Source organism: Pogona vitticeps, chromosome 4 (genome assembly GCF_051106095.1).
Source record: "Pogona vitticeps strain Pit_001003342236 chromosome 4, PviZW2.1, whole genome shotgun sequence".
Classification (NCBI taxonomy): domain Eukaryota; kingdom Metazoa; phylum Chordata; class Lepidosauria; order Squamata; family Agamidae; genus Pogona; species Pogona vitticeps.
This window is the reverse complement of record NC_135786.1, coordinates 163,592,830-163,612,908: the sequence shown is the minus strand read 5'-3', so window position 1 is coordinate 163,612,908 and position 20,079 is coordinate 163,592,830. Positions and strand designations below refer to the sequence as shown.

The 20,079-nt window shown below is 38.1% G+C and overlaps 1 protein-coding gene across 31 annotated transcripts in view; it reads right to left on the bottom strand.

Annotated features, from left to right (window-relative positions):
- ATXN1 (ataxin 1) overlaps positions 1-20,079 on the bottom strand; it is a 303,188-nt gene that overhangs the window by 85,195 nt on the left and 197,914 nt on the right. For 17 of the 31 annotated variants that reach the window (XM_078393465.1, XM_072998646.2, XM_078393475.1 and 14 more), the window contains one exon: positions 19,002-19,123. The gene's annotated coding sequence lies outside the window, so the exon portion shown is untranslated. The remainder of the gene's footprint in view (positions 1-19,001; positions 19,124-20,079) is intronic. The other 14 variants (XM_078393470.1, XM_078393472.1, XM_078393484.1 and 11 more) reach the window with 1 other exon arrangement.

The window sequence follows — 20,079 nt, the reverse complement described above, 5'->3', positions numbered from 1 at the left end:
GAGGAGGTGGTGGTTGTACCGATTCCATATTCGGTGAAGGGTGAAGAGAACGTTGCCACAAGTAGGAACGGAGATGCTGCTGTCTCAGTTTAAGGGTCTGCTTAGTAAATTTCTTGCAAATAGGGCAAGAAGCTGGCTGCTGGGCCTCGCTGAGGCAGAAGAGACAAGAGTTGTGGCTGTTGGTCAGAGGAATTTTACTGGGACACGAAGTGCACCTTTTGAAAGGACACAGAAGAGGCCGTAAACTATCAAAATGGATAAGGAGAGTGAAGAACAGGGGGAACGGGGGCAGTGGAGAGGAGAAAAGGGCACAAAGTTTCGCACAAATTCCTTTTGAACATAATAGCGAACAGAGTTCATCGAAGAGAAGAAACCTCAGTGGCAACAAAAAGGAACTGAGGCACTTGCCAGGATGGGCGGACCATGTGTACTAGGGGGCGGTCTTAGCGAGCAGTGTTAAGTTCTAGAAGATTCCAGAAACCTCTGTGCAGGCGCAGATAAAACCATTAGTGTGCATTCACAGAGACCACGAAGAAGAACACTATATACTTATTTATTATTGAATATATTTACTGCCTCCTCGGGACTGACTGAGAGGGTGGAGTATCAATGCAGGTGAAATGAGTATATATGCAATGGATAATTGTGAATTTTTCCCCACACTCTAAGGCACCTCCTGCTTGTGACAGAATGAGATTGATTGTGGTTGTCTGCAAGCAGAAAGTATGATTAATTCTAGAAATTTCCAATGGGCTTTGTCCTGGTGCAGAAACACTGATATGTGTGATTCGCAGAGATCACGACAAATAAAATACTAGTGGTCTCCTCCACCTCACTCTACACATGAAAAGACTTCAGAGGGGAAATAAAAACAGTCCCATATTGAAGACCAATGGATGTAAAGCATAGCCACTATGCTATTATTCAATTCCAAAGACGTGTGTACAGTGGGGTCTCTACTTAAGAACGTCTCTACTTAAGAACAATCCAACTTAAGAACAGCTCCATTTGCTAAATTTTGCTTCTACTTGAGAACAGAAATCCAAGATAAGAATAGGAAAAAAACCTTTCCTGCTCTTTTTTTAACCTTAGGTCATCTTAGGTTAAAAAAAAATTCTCCCCCTAGTGGTAGAGTACGTATTAACCAGCTTTGCATTAGTTCCTATGGGAACTAATGCTTCAATGTACGAACGCACCTCTACATAACAAAAAAACAGCCAGGACGGATTAATTGGTTTTCAGTCCATTCCTATGGGAAATTTTGCTTCAACTTAAGAATGTTTCAACTTAAGAACACCATTCCAAAACGGATTAAGTTCTTAAGTAGAGGTTCCACTCTAGTTTCTATGGACGGAAAAGAGCAGATATGGATTAAATGGTTTTCAATGCGTTCCTATGGGAAATGCAGATTCAACATAAGAACTTTTCAACTTGAGAACCACCTTCCAATACGGATTAAGTTCTTAAGTAGAGACCCCACTGTAATTAGTTTGAAAGCTGTAGTCCTAGGTGTGTTGGCATTAGCTGGGATCTCTCATGGGCAAAGAGGAAAGCTCTCTCTTACTTTCCTAAAATGCTCTCGTGCTCTCTGGATATACATGGATCATGGCCTGTATCCCTTGAGGGACTATATGCTGCCAGAGCATACTGCAACTTCTGGGGAGTGGGGGGGGGAGAGAGAGAAGGGTACGCCACTAAGGTGGATGTCACAATAAACTGATGATTGTGAAATGCTCTGAAAACCACGGAGAAACATCCACTTTACAGAGCCTTCTTCAAAGAACACTATTGTACTTCTGAAATGCTTCTTACTACATATATCTAGTATGCTAGCGGGGCTTACTTCATTTCTGGAGCCTCTGTTCGTCAATTAGAAAGCGGACACTCCCTCTCTAAAAAACAAAGCCAACCAAAACTCTTGGATATCTTCATATCACTTAGGACTGGTGGATTTATGCCATCAGCAGAATCAAGTGTGAAGCTTCTCATAAATGACACCTTTTCAACATATAGGTGGTAATAGCAAAATAATTTCAAGATTTGAGAAAACAGTACACACAGAGAAATACAGAGCTTGTACACAATAGTATAAATGAGTCTTTTTTCTGGAGATAATTCAAACATGCACTCCCACATCACCTGCAGCTTGAGTTTCTTGCCCCCTCTGTTGTCTTTATTCTCTCTTTCTTGGTTCCATTGGTTATATAAACCTGGAAGTGTAACGAACTTACTTCCACTGTACATAAATATTTATCCCTCAATAAATGCTTCAGAAATATTTGACATCATCAGTGTTCCGTATCTCACCAATCTTAAGGAAAATATCTGAAACAGGGCATTTTCTGTAGCAGGAACTTGACTCTAGATTTTTCTCCCAAGAGACGTCAGCCTGGCCCCATCCTTATTGAGTCTCCCTTAGGCCAGTGGTTCCCAACCTTGGGTAACACAGGTGTTCTTGGACTGCAATACCCAGAAACCCTAACCAGTAGAACTGGCAGTGGTCGCTTCTGGGAATTGCAGTCCAAGAACACCTGGGTTACCCAAGGTTGGGAACCACTGCCAAAGCTATTCTTCTATCAGGGCTCTGGCCTTGAAAATAGTTTTTAGACTGTTCTTAAATAACACTTTGTTTCTGTCTTGGTTTCATATTGTGATTTATTTGATCCTGTACCGTTTTGGGTTCCCAGTGGGCAGAACTGATAAATGTATAAATGCTCCTAACAAACAGTTTTTTTTTTAAAAAAAGCAATATTTAATTTTAATAATATGAAATAAGACAAAGATACAACCCATGTAAAACTTCTGGCATGTAACCTAGAGATGTCTCCTTACTGAGATGCCATGGCTGCTTCAGTATAAGTCATTTACTTCAGCACTGTTAAATTTCAAATCTATTTATTCCCCTCAAACATAACAAAATACCATGTGCATACCTGGGATTAATGGCAACAATAACAATAATTAATAAAGCTGTTTTGCAATATTGGGCAGCTCTCATGAGGCTTAGTTTTCAAATTTAAAAATTAAAATATTTTCCTTATGCCTAATTTTAAAACTTTGTACTGTTAACAGCAACTTTATCAAGTTTTAAAAACAAAAACCCTATCAAATCTCAACTATGCCCTCATGTATTTCCTTAGCAATTCAAAGGGAATTGGGTAAAGAGTTGACCTAAGTTAGTTGTCTGGAGGAGAACATTTTTCCCATTCCTTCACTGATACAGCATGCACTAACCACAACTTTTTCAGGTTATTATTTTTAGTGTACACTTTGTGATAACTTTACTAAAAAGAAACAAACCCAAGAGTAACTGCAAGTAGAATCCAAAGATGAAGGTGGGTGACACAATTATTAGACTATTAAAATTCACAAGCATAAGCTGTCTTTAACACCACAGGGTCTTCTTCAGGTGGTGCAGAAGAACACAGTTCAATGCCCAACTTTTTTGGACTAGTTGCCAGACTCTCCTTAGACAATGAGGCCACAGAGAGCTATAATCCAAAAAAGTTACTTTTCTAGGCTCTGACTAAAACAAACTTTTGTTTCACAAAGAACACTTTAAGGATGGTTCCACAGATACCTAACAGAAGCATTCATGTTATTTTAGACAGCAGTTCAATCTAGAATGCCATCCAAGTTCTAAACAATGTAAAAACAATTTGCAAGAGTGCAAGGCAATTCGCCCAACTACTTTCTCTGTTGCCTATGAAGTCCATCTACATTAGATTAAGAACAGATCAGCACAATATATTTCCATAACCAGGAAAGCATTCAAACATATTGCTTAAACATGTCCCAACAGAATACTTCTGATTGTATCTATTAGTCTGGGAATTCTACAGTATGGTTATATATGGCAATCTGTCTGGAAGATAATTTAAGAGGAAAGGCCCTAGAGGAAGTAACACACAATGCTCTTCTAACAAGAAAAGTTTTAAACAAAATCGGATCAAAAGAGATGTTTAAAGAAATGAGTAATCTGAAATCCTCTTGTATACATAAGACACACACATTTGATGTCAATATGAATCAATTCCGATTTCTGGGGGAAAACAAGGAGCGCTGTTTGCTTCTCAAAAACATTTCATGGCCAACACTTACCTTTCTGAACAGTGGGATTTTGGGAACTGTAGTCCCTAAAATTAATGTTTTCAGAATTTGTGACTGGCCATTGAGGGAAGCACAATGTTGAACCATAAGGAGATTTGATCTAATGCAGAAATGGTTTTCTTATACTGAGACAGACCAATAGTTGGAAGCAATAAATATGTTCCTCTAAAAGAATACTGAATACATTGGTTACAAACAGCATCAAGCTAAGTTGTAGACACGGGTGGGGTTGAAAGCAAAACCTCAAAACTTGCAATTGGGATGAATGTTTGGGTCCAGCAAACAAGAGATACTGTATAGGAAAAACTATCTATGTTCCATATTTACTGCTGCTTCATGCTAGGCCTTTCTTGTGAGTTTTGATGGTTGAATGCTGCTTTTCAAGGCCTTAACAACCAACCTTATTCTTTTTATAAGCAAAAACTGATGGTCTTCTTTGCTTAGCAGGAGTTAAGACTTTAGCAAGCATGTGCAAACATCAGTGGATAGTCCACTAATACAACAGCCTATCTTTAGGCCTATGACAGCCTGGGTCTGTGTCTTGATACAGCAGCAATTTCTTTGTTCTTTCTGATTTGCTCTTCTGTCCTAGTTCTATGTGTTAATGTGCCATCAGCTCGCAACTCACTTATAGTGATCCTAATAAGTCTGATTTTTAAGGAGTAGCTTTAACTATTCCACCCTCCCAATGAGTTTTCATGGCTGAGCAGGGATTCAACCCCAGGTCTCCCGAGTCCATCACTCTATCCACTACACCACACTGGGTACTCTTTTATTATTCAAATTCATTCTACATATATCCTGTGTGGTCAGTACATGAATACATATATCCTAGCCCAACATTCCCCCTTCCACACAGATATCAGTCAGGTCATGTTCAGTGCACAAGCCAGATGAGGGTTTGGAGTTGTAATTGGTTGAATGGACTTACAGTTCTCCTAAGACTGGCAGTCCAGCCCTATTATGGCTCCGGCTCACAGGACAGTAGGGAGCGTTTTCAGCAAAACCCAGGTACAAGGACCTCATCAGCCCTTTGCACTGAATGTACATCCAGGTCAGAGAACAGAACATAGAGATGCATCCTTCCATCCTGCCTCCATTCACCACAGTTATTGCTTAAATAGAGCTTCAAGGCCACAATTCTAGAATCCAGGGTAATCCAACAAAACTGAATGAAAAGGAATTCAGTACTGATAAAAGGAAGAGCTCCATCACACAGCATGTAGTCAAAACTGTGGAATTTGCTACCGCAAGATATATTGACAACCACCAACAAAGATGGCTTTGGAAGTGGATTAGACAATTTCATCACTGTAACAATAATGTATACCATGCCTCCAGCATCAGAGGCCGCATGCTTCTTACCAATAATGGCTGGGGAAAAGCAAAAAGAGAGGGCTGTTACTCTCTCTTGTCTTGCTGGTGGTGGTGATGGGTTCCCAAAGCCATTTAGCTGGCCACTTTAGGAACACAGTTCTGGATTAGACAGACTTTTGATCTGATTTAAGCAGCATTTTGTCTTATGTTCGGAGCCTATGCCCCAAAGTAACACGAGCTGCTTTAACTGAACAGCTTGACAAGGTTACAGTGCTGCACATTTACATTTTTACCTTCACTTACAGTCATGCAGACTGACCACTAGATGCCTCTATTCTGTAGTTAGAATTTCAGGAAGGCTGTAACTAAAAAGAGCCAACAAGGAAGTCATCACCTGATTTTTTTTTCCTTACTACTCTCCCTCACAAAATGTGGTATGAAACCCCATGGTAATCAATTAATGAGATTTGGTAAAATAGATTTTGTGACCAAGAAATGTTAGAAGGCATATTCTACTGAGAAACATTAGATATATTTTGACTCTTTTTTTTTTTGCTGTAACATCAGCCTACAGATTTTTATTATTATATGTCTAAAACTGTATTGTTGAAGACCAGTCCTGAGCATTGTGATAAAATATGTTTAATATCAATATTAAACTCTATATCTGGTGCTATCACTATCCATCTTTGCTATCCTTCTGCAAGCAGCCAAAAACCTTCCTCTTCAGGCAAGCCTTCCTTTGTAACCAGCCACATGTGTGCGCTTTTTAGATAGATCTTTATCCATTACTGCTTTGACTGACTGTTAGTGCTACTTGCGTTTTCCATTTTTGTGTTCTCCAATTCTCAGAGTGACATTTTTTAAAATTTTGTATACTTATTGAGCTTTGCCTTAATATTGCCTGTTAACTGGTGTAAAATGCCTCCTTATTCACTGTTCATAATTTTTAAATATAGTCTTTTAATTTTTAAATATAGTCTTTTCATTATGCTAACTACCACTGTATACTCATTGTTTTCAACTTTAAATATTGTCTTCCATTGCTATGCCTTGGGTCCTTTTCAAGGAGAAATGTGGAGTAAAACTATTTAAAAATAAATAAATGAATAAACAAACAAAGCCTATCAGTGCACTATGTCTACCTAACACCTTTATTGTCATGCCCTGCTCTTAAACATTTGGTTGGAGGGGTGTGTGACTTGTGCATAGAGCCAAAACCTGTGAGTCTTTCCAGACAAGTTTCATTTGAGTAATACAGAAACACTGCATAATGCATTTATGCATCCAGGAATAGAGATGCTAAGTATAAAGCCAAAAGCCAGTCTCGGGGTCAAACAAGATGTTAAAGAAATGTGTATGTCCTCCCATTAACCAACTTCCCTTCTGATAATGAGATATTTTTAGAGATATGTGCAAGAATTACAACTTCAAGCCTATGATAGATTGCAAGTTATGTAGTTGAGGAAAAGCAGGTATTGACAAACAAATTTTTCACCACCTTTGGGAATACTTTTAAACACATGGTATAGTCAAATGTGACCCTCAGAAGTACTTTTCAGAGTTGCCAATCTAGAATAATATTTTTTTTTTTGGCCTATCCTCAGTTTGCCATCTGCCAGCCCATTCATTAGTACCCTGCATTGTTGGCTTTACCTTTACACAACCCACAATCTCATTTTACTGGTTCTTAACATCTCCTTCAAACTCTTCTGATTCTGTATTCGCGAAGGCTTTCATGGCCGGAATCTAATGGTTGTTGTGGGTTTTTCGGGCTCTTAGGCCGTGTTCTGGAGGTTGTTCTTCCTAATGTTTCGCCAGTCTCTGTGGCTGGCATCTTTGGAGGACAGCACTCCTCTGAAGATGCCGGCCACAGAGACTGGCGAAACGTTAGGAAGAACAACCTTCAGAACACGGTCAAAGAGCCCAAAAAACCACAACAACCATCTTCTGATTCTACTACTCTCAGATGTTAGGATTTTTTCAGCAGTTTTCACTTTGCCGGAATAGAACTCAAGACTCTTCTTTACTGTCTGAGATTTTCCTCCCTTCAGCTGAATGCCTGAAAGGGGGCTGGGAAGTCTGCAAGCTTACAGCATTCTATTTGGTTTTTATTAGAACCCTTACACCCACCAAATAGAAGGAAGTACAAAGATTCATAAATGAGAGAAAAGACTTCTGAAACCAAAGATTTGTGTTGTGTATCAGAACTAAGCGGAACTCACAGTCCTTTTACACACAATCTTCAATTTTAATTTTACTCAAACTTCCTTAATTACACAAGTGTAACTTGTGATATGAGAGTAATTTTGTTCTGAAAGTTAAACAACAGGGAATCATAAACACTACTGTCTACTTCATACCACATGGAGATCTTCAAGAAGATTCTGATTCATTGTTTTACAATGCCTAGCCTAATTGTTTTGTTTTTAATTTTTTTTATTTTAACTATAACATAAACATAAAACACATAAGCCAAAATACAAATTAACTGTGTTCCCCACCACCATAGACGGGACCTCTTGCAATAATCTTCTTCTTCCTCCATCTATATTCTTCTTCTTCTTTTATTGTCCTCTTCTCCAGAACTGCATTGATTTTTGATTTGGAGCTTTCCCTTTTCCTCTTGCTAACACATATTCCAAAATCTACCCCACATAGCATAAAAATTATTCTATTTCAACTCTCCTTTCTTAACCATTGAATTACAAATTAGCTTATCATTTAAAGCTATAGTCCATATTTAATTATACCATTCGTCCATTCGAAATTTAGATTTTGATTTCCATTTCCTAGCTATTATTAGTCTAGCTGCTGTTAATAAACTGGTAATCAAATCAAGCCTTTGTGAATATATTGGTAATCAATTCTTTAGTAATCTTGACATATTCCACATTCTCAAATATTGATAAAAAAGCAATCTCAGGATTAAATTCTATATCTTTTTCACATATGTCATTTAGTTCTTTAAAGATTAGTTTCCAAAATCTTTGTACTTTTTCACATTCCCACCACATATGAAAGTATGTACCGATTTCCTTTTCACATTTCCAACAGACATTCAGATAATTAGTGTTAATTTTATTCATTTTTTTTCGGTGTGAAATACCATCTTAAGCCCAATTTGAAAAAAAAATTCTCTTCTTCTCACTGACATAAATCTTAAAACCCTCCTTTTCCACATCTTCCTCCATTCTTCATCATTTATTCTTTTTCCTAAGTCTCGTTCCCACACTAACTTCAATCCTTCTTTCTCACCTAAGGTCTTTTGTTACTTAAATTATGCAGAGGCATAGTTTGCCTCCTTACAGATTTGCTTGTAAAAATGTGGGGTTGGGGTTGGGGAGAGAAATCATCCATTAGATAGTGTTAAGAACGTATCTAAATATTATGAATTAGCTAAATGGATAAATATAAACAGTTTAGAAAAAATGATGGGGTCTTGACTTTCGGTAGGGCAGAACCTAAATGCAAAAGTTTTTAAGAGATACAAAATGGAATCTTTATGCTGGAAAAATTCATTATTATCACAGTTACTGTTAGTGACAAATCTCTGATTCAGGATGTACCACTTGGAAGTGAATGCAAAATTTCACCTGATTAAGAGATATCACAATTTTCGAAACATCCTGTCATCCTAAGACTGAGGCGCAGACTGAAAGTAAAAGCTATAATTGAGAAACTGGAAGTTCTCCAAGGGCAAGATACAGTAGTTGATCATTTTATGAATGGGAAGATTAACAGGCCAGAGATTAGAGATTATATTTAGCAAGAGTCATAACTCAGGATAGAGTTAAGAGGGTAAAGCACTGTGAAATATGACAGAAGGCCAAGGAAAAGTAGTAGAGGAAACCCAGAGAAATATGTGCACACAAATATAATACAGGAATTCCACTAAGATTTTTTTATACTATTTAATTTCAGAACAGACAAAATACATGAAAGGTAATCATCTGATGACTATCTGCAGTTCTGTGTGTGTTCCTGACATTGACTTTTTCTTGTCTGATCAGACAGTCATGTTATTACATCTCTGGAGAACAATGTTTCCTGAGAGACCAAGCACATTTACAGCCCATCACTATCAGCAAAATACCACTAATTAGCTTGGGACCCACTTATTTCACTCTGGACAATTTCAGAGTGAAACATGTGTCCCAGCTGTGACTTTGTATCATGCAAAGGAAGTAATGAGGATAGTTAAGCCATCCAAATAATATATGCAGACAAGATACAGAAACATTTATCTAACATTTACTAACATTTTTTTCCTCACTACAATTCACATATCGTACATATCTTAAGCTCCATCTGAAACTGTTTTTCAGCTAATTCTTTATTAATAGTATTACCATCTCTCCTGCAGTATATCACTAGTAATCACAGGTCAATGAAACAATCAACCAATTATACTTATAGATACATGTGAAATCAGGATGAAAAAGTATTTAAAAAATGTAGAGGCAGACAACGATAAAATCCAATTTTTATTTCATGTCCCTGACTGAGTATAGCATCGCAACAGTATTTAATTATTTTTTTAAATTACCCTGTCTTTCTCCTTTATAAGGACCCAAGGTGCCTTACGTCATTAAAAGATAGTATTTAAACTGAAACAGGAAGTGTGCAAATACTAAAAAGGATCAAGTAAATACTACACTAGAAGAGTGTAAACAAAAATAACGCCAAAAACACATTCAAAGCATAAGGCACAACCATCCATTTAGAAGCCCCACTCAGGCAGCCAGTTATTAAGGGGAAGCTTGCCTGAAGAGAAAGGTCTTTGCTTGATTACTGTCCAAATTAATATCTGGCTATAAATCTATCTGAAAGCTAATTTTGCACATGGGTTTAAATTTTTAAACAATCTGCTACACCTGGTTCTCTCTGCCTGCTTTTCAATGTCTGTCCTGAACTACCTTTAGTGAAAGGACTGGTGTCAGATCTGTATAGGACAACATCCATGGACTTTTAGGAAACAAATCACTTTATAGAACAAGCAGAATAGCACTAAATAAGCAGAAAGACTGGTTCATTTGTATTACATTAAGCGATTTAGGAAAAATACAACCAGATTAAAATTAAACCAGTTTCAATATCACCAACCTGAATCAGGTCTGAGTTTTCATCATATAGCTCTCTGTTCAAATTTTGCTCTGCTTTCAGTATTAGTTACAGCTTTCAATTTGAACAATCTCCTTAAAATATATTATAAATCTTCCTGTAATGCTATTGCCACAAATAGCACTGCTATTGCTCTGTTACCAACTACTGTATATGTTGCAGCTGTAAAAAAGCAGGAAAATTACGCTACGACCGTCAATGCTGAATCAAAAGGCATACAAATGATACAACAGAACAAGCACACACAGCACAGAACAATACCATACAAAAATAGAGTTGTAGGTGGTTGTTATAATTGGAACACTTCATAATATGCAGATACAAGAAAAAGAATTAACAAGCTTTAGGGATGTCCATTGAAAGGTTAATTCCTGCATACTGGAAATGCAGTAAGATAACTTAAATGAAGAAGTAAAAAAATCTGTTTAAACAGTGATGCTTAAAGCAGCTCTGTAGGCAAAATTAGAGAGAGATGTACAGAAATATTGACAGAAAGAAGTTCGATGACAGGATCATTATCTACAGATACAACTCTGAGAGTACATTTTGTCATATGAAATCTGTCTTGTAATTCCTACACATTGTATGTTGTTGAGAGACAGTAATTTTCACACATACAGACACAAACACACAGAGGATCACGCATAATATCATATTGCCAAGACTAGAGGTAATGTAAAGAATGCAAGAACCGTGGATTGCTTTATTTCAACATGACTGTCAGTTGCCCAGGAGGAACGGGATAGAACAGGAAGCTCAGTAGTCAACAAAATGACAGAACTTTGATATATGTTTGGCACACCGGAAGCAGCAGTATTACAGCAAACATAATATTCATAATACATTATATTATACTAGACTATTGGTAGTTTAAAATGGGAACTGACTGTGTTTATGAATCAGATCACATTGTCAGGAAATAGCTAGGAACAGCTCCTGCTTTAATGTGATTTGAGGGAGCACAGGTATTTGCAGAGCTTAGAATGTCAGGTTAAAAAATTAGTCAATTAAAGTTCAACGTTAGAAATTAGGGAAAGACCTTGTTACTATTAATGCTGAAATCTGAAAACACTGAACTTGTCAGTAACGTTTTAATTAAAATACTGGTGGCTGTGTCCTCTGTAGAGTGCATATACCACTATTCTCTACATTAGAAGGGGAAAAAAAAGGAAAATACCTATATGTTTATATGAATGCACACACAAACATTTTTTTCACATCAGGTAGCCCAGCCTTGGTCATGTAAGTGTATTTGGCTATAACATCCAGAAGAAAGGAAGGTGAGTGTCTAAGGTGAAAAATGAAACAGAACACATAGCAAATAAAATTATCATTTAGCAAGGTTACAGGTTAAATGGAATAGTTGATAAGATATTAAGGGTTAATTACTGAGGGGTTTCCCCCATTTTTTTGTTTATGTTTACTAACCATTTCATTCAGTGGCTGAATTCCTATTGGGCAACTTTACTCCATATATGGCTGATGATGCCTCAGTGGTTTTTCATAAATTAAACATTTCCACCTCCACCACCCAAAAAATTATGAGGCTTCCTAGGGATCTCTTTTATCATGGGGAATCCACTGAGGAACATAGCATGCAGGTAGATTCTTTAATTTCCAAAAACAAAACAAAACCATGGCTGGTAAAATCATCGCACTAATTATAACATTTGGAAATTACAGATTCCTCCACATCTCATGGCCCCCAACAGCTTTCCCATGAAGAGATTCTAAGGGAGCATTAGCATTTTGGGGGGGGGGATTTGAAATGTTTAATTTACAAAAATATGTTGCAACTGGTGACATCATAATCCTTATGCAAAGTAGTTGAGCAAACAGGATTTCAGGAATTATATATTTTGTTTTGTATTTCAGTCAGGTAGCCAAGACAGCTCAAAGGGGCCTAGATTCAGTTTCCTTTCTGGAAGAGAATGGAAAGGCATGTCCAGGCAAATCTACCTAGGTTTCTCTTGCACAGAGATTGCCGGGCTGTGATTCAGCTTAAAAAAAAAAAAAAATTGCAAAATGATCCATGGGAAACTGAAAGCAGTATTTATTTCCGCACACGGTTGGACAACTGTGTTGAATCGGCTTGGATGCAAGGAATTTGTCACCATAAGCCTAATGACTGCCTGAGATGGAGTCAAGTCTTTTTACAGTGTTGTGCTAAACACATGTGAGTGTAATCAATTAGTTCTTTTTGGGTCATTACTTCCTATGGCAGTTATTATGAACTCTGATGCCCAGAGATCTTGAGAAATGCCCCAAACTTGCTTAAGATGTCATGGTATTACAGCCAAATGCATTAGGGTCAAGGCTAGACAACCCATATATATAGGGTTTTTTAAAAGTACTTGGAAAAGGTGCCTTGAAAAATCCATTCTAGATAACTGAAAAATGATGACATCCTCTCCTATTACCAAGCCTATCTCCTTGTTCCTACAGCTGACTGTCAAAAGAAGTAAGAGCAATCAAGCAGCTATTTCCTGCTCTGCCTCTCTCCTGACCTCTGTGCCATCAGATCTCTCTGAAACATTATCAGTACCTGTAACTCCAAGTACCACACCTGAAACAATTGGAAACGTAAGCCTCATTCTGAAGAAATACAGATACTGCCAACACCATCAAGTGTTCATGAGATCATCTAATACCTCTACCTTACCCCTACACTTATTTAGATAGGTTTTTAAAAGGCTTGAAACAAACCTGGAGTGAATGTGAATAAACATTTTATCCTGAATGGAGTAGTATTTCTTTTATGAGAGTGAACAGATTACGAATCCTTTCCACTGGTACAGCAATGACCCTGATCTTCCTTTTTCAAACGAACAAGCAGCAAAGCAAGCTGAGAAATAAGAGCATTTAACAGATAGTCCATGCTACTTTCCGAAAGATATCCTTATGGCATTCAATTGCCCTCTACCAATCCCTACACTATGTTTCACTAGAACTGAATTATGCCCACATTTTCCACAGCTAAATGCTGCGCGTGTCCTTCGAAGACAGTTGAATCCAATGTTCTGCTGACCCTCACAGTGGAGCTTTTCTCCCCTCCACTGGTCAGCCCTCTACCTTTCCTAACCATTTCTAGATTCAGCTTTAGAGATTCACATTAAACTGCGGTGAAGAGGACTGCTTCCACATTTAGGATTCCACTAAACTCCCTCCCCCCCCCATTCCACCGATGAAATGCCATCAGAATTAGATGAGAATCTACGTGTACTTTTATGGACAGGATCAGTCTCTACTTACTCAGAGGTCAACCCTCTTCGATGGAATTTGCCTCTGAGTGAAAATGCATAGGACTGCACTTTCCAGTAGTTACAGTGCAAATGAAACTGACAAATAACTCCTACCATCTGAATTGGCTGTGAAAAGTATGGATTACTTAAGTGAAAAGAAAGTTGACCTCATAAAGAAAGTTGACCGCTGAAGAATTGGTGCTTTTGAATTGTGGTGCTGGAGGAGGCTCTTGAGAGTCCCCTGGACTGCAAGGAGAACAAACCTATCTATTCTGAAGGAAATCAACACTGAGAGCTCACTGGAAGGACAGATCCTGAAGCTGAGGCTCCAATACTTTGGCCATCTCATGAGAAGACTCCCTGGAAAAGGCCCCGATGTTGGGAAAGTGTGAAGGCAAGAGGAGAAGGGGACGACAGAGGACGAGACGGTTGGACAGTGTCATCAAAGCTACCAATATGAATCTGACCAAACTCTGGGAGGCAGTGGAAGACAGGAGAGCCTGGTGTGTTCTGGTCCATGGGGTCACGAAGAGTTGGACATGACTAAACAACTAAACAACAACAAAAGCAATCTAAACAAGCTGCTTTCCTTTCTTTTCCACTGATCTGCTTTGCCATGTATCTGTCTGTCTGGAAGAAAAAGGCCCTGCAAGCAAAACCATCTTGACTTGTGTTTTCAGGTTCTCCATGTGGCAAATAATTGCCCTTTGGAAGCCAGCTATGATAATATTTGAGAACATTTGCTCTGTACTGGAAGCATGTGGCACAAAACAGAACTCAGAAAACAGGACATTCTAAGTAATCATTCATTCACTTGATGCTAAATTCTAATGGTTTGGACAGAAATATATTCTTCATGCTTGATATACAGTACAGCATGCCTGAAGAACTATTTAAAGGAAAGCAAAAGCTGTGTGTGGCTTTTAATCAAAAATAATGCCTGAAAATAAATCACTGTCTTTTCAGAAACTGCATTCTTCAAATAACTGTGATTGCTGCTCTTTCTGCCCTATCTCTAAAAATATGGCATAGCACAGAAAAAAGAACTAGTTACGAGAGCAGAGGCATATGGATTCCCCCTCCCCTTCAACAATCTGCAGTTTCTGTTTTTAAAAAATCATGGAGTGAGTTGTAAACAGGAACAAGCAACTTTAGAAGCAGACTAATTCAAACTTTAAACTGTGTCAAAACTTCCCATTCATTCTGACACAGTAAAGAGTTGACAGTCCTCCAAGAGATCCACAATAGGCCATTCTCAAGGATCAAAGTGGAAGTGCTTTCTCTGTTCAAAGGTCCTCTGAAAAATGCTGATTATCACACTACTTTTCATGTTACCGGACAAAGATTTTAGTCATATGCTCTGTGGGATTCTATTGTTGCTGCTATGCAGATCTAGTGAAATGGTGTGTATATGAGGAAGAAATAATACTCTTAAGCCTAAGGAAGGGTGTGCATGGATTCCAGTGGAGGCTGCTGACTAGTGCTTTGTCCTCCACAAAGACCTGGTCAGCAACATGACCTGCCAAAAATTATGGTCCTGTTTGCACTACAAGCTTATGCGAGTTTCTACATCTTCTCTCAAAGAATTCTGAAAATTATAGACTGGTTGTAGTTTATGTTTGAGGATTCTATCAGATACTCTTAGTTGGTTGCTCATGGCCTTTTCTTTTAAATCTGCAGGATTAATAAGAGAATAACAAAAAGGGCAGCCTGTTGCCAATTCAGAATCAGGCAGCTATGCTGAACACCAGAACTGCAGATTTTGCTGTTCCCAAACCCTGATACACCCCGGCCTCCTCCCCCACTTCCCCTGATGTCTCACCTTGTGCCTCCTCCTCCTCTTCCTCCTCCCTTTCTCTTGCTGCTACACTTTGTTCTTCAGTGCTGCCTCTTACCAACCTTTTGTGTAAAGTTGCACTGGTCACAACCAAAGCGCCTAGGCCTGCTTTATACAGATGGTGGTCAAACAGCAAGACTAGGCCCAGAAGAAAAGGGAGACTCAAGACAAGGTGAGATGTGAGAGAAGACAGGGAGAAGACAGTGGTGGAAGTTAAGCTGAATCATGAGGAAAGGAAAAAGAAGGAGGTGGCAGCATTGGTGGGAGGGAGAGAAGCAGGCTGATGAAGTAGCACAAGGGAGAAAAGAATAATGGGGTACTGGTTGTATTGATGATGCTTCTCCTACTACTCCAAATTCAGGCTACATAACGCCTAAAAATTCATTCATACTGTCACTTTAAAAAAATATGAAAATAATGTTGAGGAAACATTACCATTATGCAACCCAAACTTTCAATGATGTTATTATGGCTTATTAAGCTATATCTTCACTATTTTTCCCACAGTTATCAATTATAGATTATAAATAAGAAGGAACATAGCTCAATGGCAGAGATTATTTCTCTAGCTATCATACCCTACCTTAGCTGGGAAGCTAAAATACTATTCATGTAAGTGTAACATGCAATTAAAATAAATACAATTGCTTCTCAAATACGTCTTACTAAATAAAATCTAATATATGTTTCTTACATAAAAATAAACAAATCATAACATCATATTTCTTCGAAATAAAATTTTCCTTTTTTAATGAATGCTTTGAATGCCTGTAATGGAAAATTTGTAGACAGATATCTTTCCTACCATCAAAAAAGAAAGACGGGAGTATACTGTACAGGAAAATGCTGCTGCCTTATAAACAAACAGTTTCAAAATGAATGTAAGATGTTGGTTCTAAACTTCGTTTTTTAAAAACATAGTTGACTCTGGATTATACCTTGTGAAATAACACAAAAGACAGAAAAGCTTGAGCTGAAAATGAAGAACTAGTTGTATTCATCCCAAATCTGAACAAAGATATTTCACTACAAGACTTAACTATGGATCTTACTTCGCAAAAATTAATAACCCCATTTTCATTGTCATGGATTCCAGAGCTGTCAGCATAAAAATGAAGCGAGATTGATTAGTTAACAGGTTATTATCACTTCCTTTTATTGTAATATGAACACGTATTTCTAAGCTAAAAATGTAGATACTGAATTAACTTTTGCCCCTATCTTTCCCCACCCAAATCATCAAGTTGTACTGTGGGTAGCAGTTTATACAGCGATAATAAAGTAATATATATCCCAACAACATGAACTGATGTCACCATAAAGAAAAAGAAGGCTAACACTATCCTCTGCCTCAGAGGCATAAAGCAACAATACAACACAGCAGCCTTACATTAAGACATACATAGACCATCCCCACGGATCTTCACTTCAACGTTAATTGTACTATCTTCAAGCAAATGTATACTTTACTTCTGTGTAAATATATATAGGCCAGACTGTATGTATGCCATACCACAGTCAGACTGCTCAGACTGTGGTCAGTGTTTACCTACAAGTAAGGCCCTCTGAGTTAAGTGGGCTGACGTCCTGGTTTGTATGTTTAGGACTTACACTAAAATCCTAAATTTAACTGTTTGCAAGCTACTCTGACTGAATTTAGTGAAACATAAAGTATATAGGGTTCTGAGCTGTCCATGGAAAGAGATCCTGGTGTGCTGGTGGACAGCTCGATGAAAATGTCAACCCAGTGTGTGGCAGTAGTGAAGAAGGCCAATTCCATGCTAAGCATCATTAAAAAAGGGATTGAAAATAAAACAGGCAACATTATAATGCCACTGTACAAAATGATGGTAAGGCCGCACCTGGAGAATTACATACCATTCTGATCGCCGCATCTCAAAAAAGACATAGTGGAACTGGAAAAGGTGCAGAACAGAGCGACTAAAATAATGACTGGGCTGGGGCACCTCCCTTATGAGGAAAGGCAACAGAGTTTGGGGCTCTTTAGTCTAGAGAAAAGGCACCTGAGGGGGGACATGACTGAGATGTATAAAATTATGCAGCGGATGGATAAAGTGGATAGAGGGAAGCTATTTTCCCTCTCATGCAATAACAGAACCAGGGGACATCCACTCCAATTGTTGGGAGAGTGAGAACTGACAAAAGAAAATATTTCTTGTCCCAACATGTTGTTAGTCCGTAAAACCCCTTGCCACAGGATGTGGTGAAGGCATCTGGCCTCGATGCGTTTAAAAGGGATTGGGCAGATTTCTGGAGGAAAAGTCCATTGAAAGTTACAAGCCATGATGGAGATGTATAATCTCCAGGCTTAAAAGGAAGGTACTTCCAAATGCCAGATGCAGGGGGAGGGGTATCAGGAGACAGGGATCTAGTTATCTCATGTGCTCTAAGACAGTGGTCCCCAACCTTGGGCCTCCAGATGTTCTTGGACTAAAGCTCCCAGAAGCCTTCACCACCACCTCTGCTGGCCAGGATTTCTGGGAGCTGAAGTCCAAGAACATCTGGGGGCCCAAGGTTGGGGACCACAGCTCTAAGAGACAGCTGGTGGGGCCACTGTGAGATGTAGGAAGCTGGACTAGATGAGCCCTTGGCCTGATCCAGCAGGGCTCTTTTTATGTTCTTATTCCCACTAAATATTTGTGAGATTAATAGTCACTTGAAGGTCACCAGCATCCTACAGAAGGAGTATCTTCTTCATTTGTAAACAGTCAGAGACGTAAAATTTATGAAGCAAAAATGATGTACATCTTTACAGCGAGGTTAGACATTAACATTAATAATATATAGCACCTTCTGATATGACACTGCTTTACTTTGATTATGTTACTCTTCAAATAAATGTGTAGTATTTGTCAATTTACGTTATATACCATGTCTTGATAAAATTTCAGCTACATTTCCCATTTTCAGTTTTTCAAGGGATCATAAGAAGTGGAAAGATGAGGAGAAAATGTGTAGTCACTTCTACTTACAGTATCTAGTTTGTAAATCTTTTAAAAGATTGGCTCTTTCTTCACCTTGGTTAAATCCTTAAAATCTTTCATCATTTTAGTTATTTGCATGCAGAGAAAAGTATCCTTCATGGAAAACTATCACAACATCAGGCAAGGAATGGAAAAGAAAACAACTTTTATATATAAAATAAGAGATATTTCAGATCATCACCCCTTTCTGTATCTAAATCTCTACACATTAAGAGTTAAGATAGGCTGCACTGTTAAGTCACTGAAAATGCAGCACCAAACAAGATGTTTTGGGTGTCACTTAAGCCAATCCTCCTTTTAAATTCTGATAATTCTGTTCCAAAGGTATTTATGGTGGAAGTAATAATCATTGCATAGTTTACTCACAACATTCACGGCTGGCTGCTATGTGTCCCAGATTATCTTTCACCTTGACGAATTTGCAGATGTTGCGGGATTGCTCAGAAGCCTTCAGTGGTGCTCTCTTTCCAGTAAAACAAAATAAAAACCTTTAATTTAAAAAACAGTGAGAGATAATGTAAAAAAATCTCTAAAGTACACCTACTAACAAAGTTCCAATGACTTTTATAAGCTTAATTATCAAATGTAATTGTGACTGGAGATCCCATTCCAAAATGCAATAGGAGATCTGCTCTTCAATTTAATTATTCCTGTGGCTCATCAAACCTTATTTAAAAACATGCAAACAATAATGTGGATAACTAGCATGCAATTTCTGAAAGAACCTTTCATATTTCTATGTCATACATGGTAAACACATGTGACTCTAATATAGCAAAGGAAGCCATATGGGAAGGCCTTTATACTCTTATCCACTACATGTGTTCTTTGTTGCATGCGCAGGGGTTAAGGGTCCACCCACACATAAACCTGTGCATTGTCAGAGCTATTATCTGCAATACGTCATAAGCCTGCATGGTACTGAACAATTTAAAGCAATAAGAGTGCTGTACAATTTTGCGGTGCTGTGAAAATTTCCACTTGGCTATCATCCAGACCCACCTACTAAGAAAAACACACAGTATAAAGTGCAACAGCAGCTAAGGAACACTCAATATGTTCACAGATCCCCAGTTTTAATCCTTAGCACAGAACATTTTCTATAAGAGACATTTTTCTACATATCCTGAGCTATGACCCTGGCTCTTTTTTTTTTTTAAACAGACCAACCTAAGTATTTTTATTCATCTACCTCCCATATCTGAAGTTCTAGAACTTCTGCTAGTAGGCGAGGGGAACATAAAAGCCATGCAGTTCCAAATGCCAATCTAGAATTTCACCCTGAGATAGTGCCGAATAATCTTCCAAACTATCCACTGCAGACAAATACAGGAGAGAAGCATACAGAATAATACAAAGGAAAGAGTTGTATACTTTCTAATGTTTTGGAAAATTAGGTGAAGGGGCACTGCATTCACAGCTAAAACTGCAGCAAAATTTGCAA